Genomic DNA, 10029 nt, shown 5'->3' on the forward strand with positions numbered 1-10029 from the left:
GTTTGTTGCAGGAGCATTCCAGTACAATATTGTTGCTGCCCATTTTGGACTATTAGCGGGAGGAATCTGGAAAAATGATTGACTTGGAAGTTGTAGTCCTTTTTGAGTTGTTTCCATTGAATATTTATACCCCTAAATTGGCCAAATGGTTAATGAGTTATGGCCATTTTAGTAGACTGTTTATGTTAGCTCTTTGACTAGTCAATGTGTTTGAGTTCCTAAGCTATTAGTGATGTATGTGAGTCCGTAAGCTTGTAGTGGAGAAGCTAGGACATATTTTCTTATGTATTCCTCTATTAAAAAGGGTAGAAACCATTGTAATGAGGAGTTCAGGGTAGAAAAAGATAAGCTTTTCTATTATCTTGGCAAGAATTCTTCTTCTTGTTCTTCCTCCACAACCCAAACAAATTGATGACCACAAGTTCAGCTTATGCTAACGACCCCAGAAATCCTTTGTTTTAATACAAATCGCCTCTCTTTTCTCAGTGATTCATCAAAAGCTCCATGAATAGTCGTCTAACTCTTTTCTTCTTTATTGTTTTTTATGGGGTAAGCTCTATTCTCACTGAGAAATTATATGAAGAAAGGACATGCTCATATTCATCGTACCATGGAAGTACCACCATTGATATCTGATCCGACACCAGCATCTTAAAAATTGCGCTGATGTCGGACCGAATATCAAGGGCTGGATGATAAATACGAGCATGTCGGTCTTTCATCATATAATCTCTCATTGTCACTTTACAGAGCTGAATTGTTCTTCTACTGTGCTTATAGAACTTTTGATGGTCTTTCTGCAGCTTACTGCCGTTGTAGCTGTTAGCCATGCAGCTTTGCCTTCCGAGGTTTACTGGCACGAGATGCTGCCCAAGTGCCCAACACTCGGATGCCGAGTGTCATCAGAGATCTCTTGCGACCAGGTGGGTCTTGGTTCGAAGCTTTCAAGCTCTCTTTCAGATTTTTTTTTTTTTTAAAGCAGTTTTCAACGACTATATATATATATATATATATATATATATATATATATATATATATATATATATACGTTCAAAAAAATAAGGTAGACAAGGAATCTGATTTTTGACCCTCTGAGTTGACTCAGACGAGCCAGTGGAAACTTACCAGCACAACCGTATTTTGATATTTGCACAAACCCAGCAGGGTTAGCGAAAAATATCAAAATAGTATTGTGTTGATATTATTTCCCTGGAAAAAACCAAGATAGACAAGTAATCAGTCAAAGGGGTAAAAATAGCCATCAATTCGGCCATTTTAACGTGTTTTTTAGTTTTATGTGCATGTGTCATGACTCATGATAGAGGAGTTTTCCGAGCAACCTCATGATTAAATAACACAACCAGCTAAATCTACTGGCGTAATTGCATGGTTTCAGAGCAATTGCCTCATGCAGATCCTTGTTTCAAAGTCAAACAACCTCCCTGATATTTAAAATCTACAGGTATGGTTTTTTTTTTTTTTTGATGAGTAAGCTGGGGTTAGGCAAGACCCCCACCAGATATCATTAAAGAAAGACAATTACAAGCTACGGGGGCTCAAAAGCCAACAATCTGGGAACATGCTCCCACACAAAACAAAAAAACATGAAGGCAAAAGGGTGGAAACAAACCCCCAACCAAAACCGCACCAATTTAAAGGAACCCTGCTCATAGGAAAAAATTACAACCGAGTGTATGTGGCTCCCATAGAGTCCAGCGCCATGAGGTCAAGAAGGAGGGGAGGAGCAGAGTCAGTGTTCAGGTCATCTCCATTAACAGCACAATCTGGTTTGGATAAGAAATCGGCAGCAGAATTAGCTTCACGCCAAATATGACTTATGCACCATGAATTTGTCTCAGCCAAACCTTTATAGATCTTGGCAAGGGTAGGAATCCCTTTCCAAGGGCATTTAAATTTTTTGAGAACCACATTTACAGCAACAAGGGAGTCAGATTCCATCCAGATGTTGGTCATGTTGCGTTTTCTTGCAAGCAGGAGGCCTTGGAGGATTGCTTGTAATTCTAGCAGGTGGATACTTCCAGTGCGAACCTTGAGGGAGAACATCTTGATGCTTCTACCTTCATGATTCCTTATAACCCCTCCCACTCCCGCAATATCTGCAGTAAGGGAGGCGTCAATGTTAATTTTGACAGTTCCAATGGGGGGTTTTGTCCAAGTACAGTGTTTCTGAACTTTCTGAGCCTTGAAACAAGAGAGGTTGAAAAGTCTAGCACAATCAACATTCCGAGCATCCATGGGGTCATTTCGCTCGAGGGCAATGAGTTTTATTTTGACTCTTGGATGATATTTTGAAGGACCTGATGCTTGTGGATACTTTGCTTGCCGTGAGTTCTGTTGTTTCTCTCATACCAGATATTGTAGATTGTGGCTTGGAACAGAAGCTTAACTGCAGTGCTAAGCTGCCCTTTACCTCCAAACTGCTCCCTAATCCAGTCTACTTCTCCAGCAACACCTTTACATCTTCTTCGGATATTTAATTGCCTCTGAATGGTCTCCCAAATCCATTTGGAGTATGAGCATTGGAAAAACAAGTGATTAATGCTTTCGGACCCTTGAATGCACAGGGGGCAGAAAGGGGACGCCCGGATCCCAAATTTTATTAGCCTATCGGCAGTGAGAAGCCTTCCCCACATTGCCAGCCAACAAGTGAAGGCGTGTCTGGGAATAGCACCAGAGAACCACACAGTAGAGCACCATGGAGGCTTTGGCTTCTTGAGCCTAACAGAGTTCCAGGCACTTTTGATCGAGAATTCACCATTGTCGGTTGGTTTCCAAATAGGGAGGTTTTCGTCTCCGAAATTTAGAATCCCTCTGTCAATGATGTCTTTTAGAGCTTTCAGATGGGGGAGATGGAGAATCGGGGCCCATTCGCCATCATGAAGGAGATCCATAACAGTTGCATTACTGTTGATACAATCGGAGAGGTATCGTACAGAGGACAGGTTAGAGATGATACCATCAGGGTGCCACGGCTGCTTCCAAAAATCAATTTTAGAACCATTCCCAATAGAGTAGCAAACTAGTTTTTCCACCAGAGGCCTAGATTGGAGGATCCCTCGGAATCCCCAAGAGGGACTTTTTGGCATTTTCATGAACCAAATGTTCTGGTTTCTGATATATTTTTTGTGAATCCAGTCAGACCATAGAGATTTTTTCCCCACTACAAGATTCCAGAACATTTTCATTTGCCCGGCCACATTAAGATCATTTATTTTCCGAATACCAATCCCGCCTTCAACCTTAGGGTAGCAGACTTGGTCCCAGGATATTGGATGCATTTTGTTTTGAAGATCAGCTCCAGACCAAAGGAAATTTCGGAATATTCTTTCAATTTCATCAATAGAGCTCTGGGGGAAGCGAAAGGCTGCTGTCCAGTATAGTTGAAAGGCATTGAGTACAGATGAGATCAGTTCTAGGCGCCCTGCTCTGGAGAGAGAACGGTTACACCATATAGAGATCCTTTTTCTTATTTTAGAAATAAGAGGCTGGCAATCCCTTGCAGACAATCTTGAGGGAGTGAGAGGAAGGCCAAGATATTTGACAGGCAGGTGACCTTCAGGGATTCCTAATTCAGTGCAGACCTGGCCTTTTAGATTGGATTCAACTCCAGTAAAGAAAATTTCACTTTTAAGGAAATTAACAGCGAGACCTGAACATTCAGTAAACCCAAGTGAAGAGCCACAGGTGCCACGTCTACAAGGGCCACACGTGATGGTTAACCCAAATGAAGAGCCACATGTGTCACATCTACAAGGGCCACACGTGATGGAGTGTTAAAGTATATAATTGATTAAATAACACCAACTCTAACCAGCTTCAGCTTTTTGAGTGATTGGTTGTTTCACAGAATCTGCTTTATGTCTCTTCCGAGTTAAGTCGGATGAGACCTTGGAAACTCACCAATCACGCTATAAATTTGGAATACATGGAGTTTATCAGAAGTAGTACTTATCCTGGTTATGATTCATGTGTTCTTGAGTGTTAATAATAGTAGTCAAGCTGATTCGAGTCGGACCCTTCTTCTTTTTGCTCTGAAGTAGTAATGCCTGAGGTTTAATTCTCGCCATTATGACGAAGAACTCTGCTCCCTCAAACGATAGTTTCTAAAATCTCCCTCGACCTAATTAAAGCAAATAAAATGATGTAATAAATTCATTGCATAGGGTTTTACATTAAAAAACCTAGGGTTTTGCATAATAAAACCTCAGGAATCATGTTATAAGATAATCCATCATAATTAAACCCTAATAAATCGAAATTTCAACAGATCTGGTATTGTAATATACGAGAAATAGGGTTTTACTGAAAGAGAATCTAAGAAAAGCAGATTAACTTTGGAAAATTAAAGAGAAATTCAAACCTTGTAATCGCTAATTGCTCTGGATTTTTATTTTTTTTTTTGGCTAAAATCAGGAAACTAGATTCTCTCAACTGATGAGAAGTGGGTAAAAGGCAGGAAACAAAAAAAACTCCATTCATTTACATAGGTTCAATTTTTTCGTAATTTTTGGCCACTTCTCAACAAATATCTTAGTCGTGCCCTCTCAAACCTCTCTCCTTCTCCCACACGCCCTACCCTTCTCTCACCACTTGGAAACATTAATTTATCAAGAAAAAAAATTTCCTGGCTGCCAAACATCGCCGTAGTGATTAAGCAGTTTCTAATTGTTAACGTTTGAAATTGCAGATTTGGTAGATGAGAAGACGGGTACTTCTGTTGGTGTAGGCAAGGATGGTGTTCATGTCGTCGCCGGAAAGGAGATGCCTAAGGGTGACGCGACCGTTGATGTGGGGAAGGGCGGCGTCGGCGTAGACACCTACCACAAGGGAAAGTCGATAGATCTAAAGCTGTCGCCGCCGCCGCAGCACGGCTATATATATGCCGCCTCTAAAGATCAGCTCCATGATAACCGAAATGTTGCAATTTTCTTCCTAGAGAAGAACTTACACCCTGGTGCAAAAATGGATTTGCACTTCATTAAGACCACACCTGGAGCCACCTTCCTTCCCCGAGGAGTGGCCCAATCCATACCATTCTCCTCCAGCAAATTGCTCGATATCCTAAACAAGTTCTCAATTTCGCCCGGATCACTAGAAGCCGAAGCAGTAAAAGATACACTTAGCACTTGTGAGGCACCAGCATCTAAGGGTGAGGATAAGTATTGTGCTACATCATTGGAATCAATGGTGGATTTCGCGACATCAAAGCTAGGGACAAATGTTCAAGTCCTAACCACCACCGTCAATAAGGAGACAGTGACCCAAGCATACACCGTTGGATCAGGGGTGAAGAAGATGGTGGGGCCCAAATCCTTGGCATGCCACGGACAATCCTATGTGTACGCCGTGTTCTACTGCCACGAGACCAGTGACACTACGGCGTACACAGTCCCATTGGTGGGGAAGGATGGGACAATTGTGGAGGCCGTTGCGATGTGCCACAAAGACACGTCCGTGTGGGACCCTAAACAATTGGCCTTCCAGGTGCTAAAGGTGAAGCGAGGGTCCGTTCCTATCTGCCACTTCCTTCCTCAGGATCACATACTCTGGGCTTCCAACTAAGAAGATGCAATTTATTGGATCGTGCGGCCTTGTTGCTTTCTTTTCCTTCGCCTTTTTCTTTCATTTCTACCATAGTTAGTTGTATTCAGAAGACTGGTATGTTCGATATGTTTTGCACGTTCATCAGTATGTTTTGATGTATATGATATATATATAGGTTGTTTGTATGGTTATTATTGTATTTATAAATAGAATAAGGGAGATGATATTTCCACCACCTTTCACATCATTCCCACCTACACTTGTTTGTTTTTTTCTGATATGGGTGCATTTCCACTCCTTTTTGTCTTTTTCTGAAAATAGTAATTTCCACTAAGGCCCTGTTTGGATTGCAGGAAAAAAATTCTCATGAAAAAAGTTTTCCTGAGAATTTTTTTTCTTTCCAAAATTTAGAGGGAAATGATATTTGTGATTTATTTAGAGGGATATCATCATAAATTGAAGGTCCATCTATATAAAACTTGAACTTTGCTTTTTCAAGTTACATTTTTCATGTGTAAATGTAAACAAAAAGTTGAACATAGGAAATTTTCAAAAAAAAAAATCTCGCTCTGTTTGGTTGCCAGTAAAAATTTTGTGCTAGGAAGTTTTTAGTAAAATTTTGGTCCCATCCCATGTTTGGTTGCCTTGTAGCACTAGAATTTTTTTAATCCTACTCTTGTAATGATTGCTTCTATGGTGACATTGACTCCTTGTCCCCTCTTTTTCTTTTCTAGGAAATGATGTCCTCTCTCTTTCTCTCTCTTCTCTCTCTTTCCTCTCTTCCCATATTTGGTAATGACACTCATAATTTTTGGCTGGAATTTTAGGAATTGTAGGAAAAAAAAAAACCTAGAAAATCCCGTTGACTTCACTGTTTGGATTAAAAACTTCCTAGGATAAAAATTTTACTGGCAACCAAACAGAGCTACTATTCCATGAAATTCCTGAAATCAAAACAGTGCCTAGAGGACAAACAAAAGGTTGTTGAAAATCCTAAAAATTGGGGTAGAAATATCATTTCCCATAGAGTAATAGCAAACTCTTCTATCATGTGCTCTTTTGAATAGTTTTGATTGAGCCAGGTACGTTTAGGTTAAGTTTACTGTACAGCATGGACGCACTGTCATGTGTTCAGGACTTGGGTCTTTGAAATTGGTGTGTGGTTACGGACGATTGCTAGCCCATCCTACAGTTGCTGGTCTCATCAGATGATCTAGACACTTAACCAAGTGTGACAAAGATGTCTTTAAGCCATTGATTCTTTGCACCTCTAAACTATTGAAATAGCAAAGCTAATCAGTAAGACAAAATGTTCAAAATCCCCCGGCCCCCCAATGGATTCAACGGAGAATTTTTCCAAAAATTCTAGCTAGTACGTGGTGGGGTCAGATGTTACCGAGGCCATTCAGAAATTTTGCTCTCACTCACCTCCTTTTCGCAGATGACCTAATGATTTTTGCATCTGCTAACATAAATGGGTCATTTATCACCCTTGGTCCTCATGTTAATTTCTAACCAAGGTTCATAACTTTTCCAGGCACATGGTTCAAATCCTAGATTTGAATGGTATACAAATCCAATTCATCATCAAGAATGCGTTATGAGGTTATAAGCCAACAATCTTTTGCATTATGTCCCTGAAAACTTGCTTTTCTCTGTTTTTACTCCGACCTTAACAATGTTTGGATTTCGGCCCTTCATTATCAAGATAAATAGGATGAATTAAATCCTCCCAAAATGTAGCTAAAAACTGAGCTACACATCATTCTTCCTGGGACACACAAGCTTATTATACTTGTACAATTTTCCAAATTTAATTGGACCTACCATTGAGTCATAGAACTTGGATTCTACCACATTAGTATTTACTAGAAACTCTCTACCATCCACCATCACCACCGGGTCCACCTCTACATGGTTACCATTCCAAAAGACAACACATTGATGAAGAGATGAAGGAACACAAATATTTCCATGAATTCAATACTATTCATGCAGGGCATTATAATTAGATGTGCATTCCATAATGAAGAATACCATCAAATTCGTGTTACTCCAAACGGTCAATTCAATAGGTAGAATGTCCGTAGGTTTTTCAATTACACCCATAAAGTTAACTACAATTATGTCATCGGGAATTAAATCAGTCTCAACTTTCCCCAATTTCCACATCATGTAAATGGGCAGGACATTGACAGTAGCTATGCTATCAACTAAGACAATTGGTACAGCATGACCATTCATATGCGTCTTATTGTAAGGAGGCCTTAATGATTCTGAAATCCGCTCTACACGATCTAGCGGTGATAGAGTTAATCCTGCGGATAACTTACACGCACAGGAAAGATGTCAGTAGGCCCGGAACTACTGCTCCGAGTAGTACTATAATATTTAAGCTAGAAATCGGTATCACAGGTAATTTGGAAGGAAAAGAGATAAAGTTCAGAAGTGTTACCACTCTATATGTTGGATAAGTACCATGAATTACCTCTACATGGATAAAGTAACTGAACACAGTAGCTACACATGTGACTCAAGGACTTCTAAGCTAGCTTTAACATTTTTCAATTTTTTCAAGAAGGCTGTTAGATAGAAGGACTAACCTCTTGACAAGAATGCCTCAACATGACATTCGCACCTTTAATTTCAGTTCTATCTCAATTATCCTTCCTAATGAGTTCACCTCTGATATGAACGGTCGCTGATCATTGGAATATGGCCTTTTGGATCATGCTCTGTCGGCTTTTGGGTCTTTGCTAAAGATATATCATATGACCATTTGGGTCTTAACTTTATCAAATGTTTCACAATCTTAAAAAGAAATATTACATTAACCGTGTGAAATGAAGAGGTTACACCAAGACTTTAATTTCACCTATCCATGACACTAGCCTAAATTGAAGACAATTGCATCTCACTACTTTATCTTCACTGCAAATCAGTGGCATAGGGACTGAATCGAATGAGTGTATAAGTATCCAAATGGATAAATATACCCTCTGGATTATATGGAATGCATCAAACTGAGACCCATGAATCAGCCTAACATATCATCTAGACACAGAAATAACTTTTGATGTTCAAGGTTAAAGGCGATCTTATCAAAAATTAAATCTGACAATCATACCATAAGAGATCAGATCAAGCAAAAACATTCCATACTAAAAAAAATCTCAATCTCTAAAAGGCATTATCACAAATCATGATAGAATTTCCTCGACCAGAAATCATTAAATAATTATTGGAGCAAGGTTATCACAGATAATGAAAAAAATTATGTCAAATTCTAAGCAAAATCTTAGTTGCATGCTATCAAACCACTATCACAGAGAGGCTATTTGCAGAGATCCTAAAAAAAGAAAATTAAGTAACCAGTACCTGTTCCCACGAATAAATCAAGGAAATGACTTGCAATATAGAAAATCAACCAAGATCTGCGCCTCAAGTCACAATCTGAAGACACTTTCAATTGAGATCAGCGATACATGAGCAAAATTCTAGCTAGCTAGAATTTGGCAGATCTAATCGAAGAAAACAAAGAGATAATCAGCCAGGATTTGAAGATTTTCCGCCTTTTCTTTCTCTGATTTTTCGATTAAGTTGTTTCTTCTCCCCTCCACAAAAATCAAGTCCAAATAAAGAGCTCTCCTCTGATTTTTTCACAAAAATTCAAGCTCAAAGGTAGTGATGAAATGAGTAAACCTAAAGGTTAGAAATGTTGGAAAAAGAAAATGACATAGAAAGAGCTTCAAATCTAAGATCTAGGGTTTATGAGGAAGTTAGGGTTTAAGAAGAGTTTGAAATGGAAATCTGAGATTGAGATGAAGCAGAAAAATATGAGAAGAATAAAGGAGTTGATCGTAGAAAGGATCAAATTGCCGAATTCCGGCATGAGTTGCCGGAGAAGATGATCGGAGAAAGGGAAGAAGAATGGTGTTTGGGTTCCTATGGCTAAAACTAAGGTTTTATGAAAGGATTCGAGGTTTTAATGATGTAAAAACTGAAAATATCGACAACAAAGGTTGAAAGAAGAATGGATCAGACCGGAATATGCTCGAATTTGGCCGGAGAAGAAGGACTCGCCGGAAAAGTGTTAGGCTTTGGACGAAGGTCGTTCTAAATCTCTCTCTCTCTGTCTCTCTCTGTTTTTTTGCGAAAAAATGAGAAAAATCTCCCTAGCTCTAATCCTAACCATCCATCTTCTTTTTGATGACTTGGATCACTTCATTTTGTAGAAAAATCTAGAACTCTAGACATGTGCTCTCAAACACTACGCTACACTTACTCCCTTTTTTATCTTAGGGCCAAGTTCACTGCTTCTAAAGAAATCAATATGAATTGCCAATAGAGAATTTATATGATGGGTGGCCGTGAAAACACGTGAAGTCTAAAAAATAGGTACGGCCCACTTTTTTTTATGATCCAAACCGTTCATTTGTTTGGGCACAACGCAAATAGGTTGTG

The 10029-nt window shown here is 39.4% G+C and overlaps 1 pseudogene; it reads left to right on the top strand.

Moving 5' to 3' along the window:
• The window catches only part of LOC143868442 (BURP domain-containing protein 6 pseudogene), an 11231-nt pseudogene extending 5569 nt beyond the window's left edge, over window positions 1–5662 (top strand).
• Window positions 5663–10029: the final 4367 nt, after the last annotated feature.

The sequence above is a fragment of the Tasmannia lanceolata genome, unplaced genomic scaffold, assembly GCF_043159265.1.
Source record: "Tasmannia lanceolata isolate RefF3 unplaced genomic scaffold, GAP_Taslan_0.1 ptg000003l, whole genome shotgun sequence".
Lineage (NCBI taxonomy): Eukaryota > Viridiplantae > Streptophyta > Magnoliopsida > Canellales > Winteraceae > Tasmannia > Tasmannia lanceolata.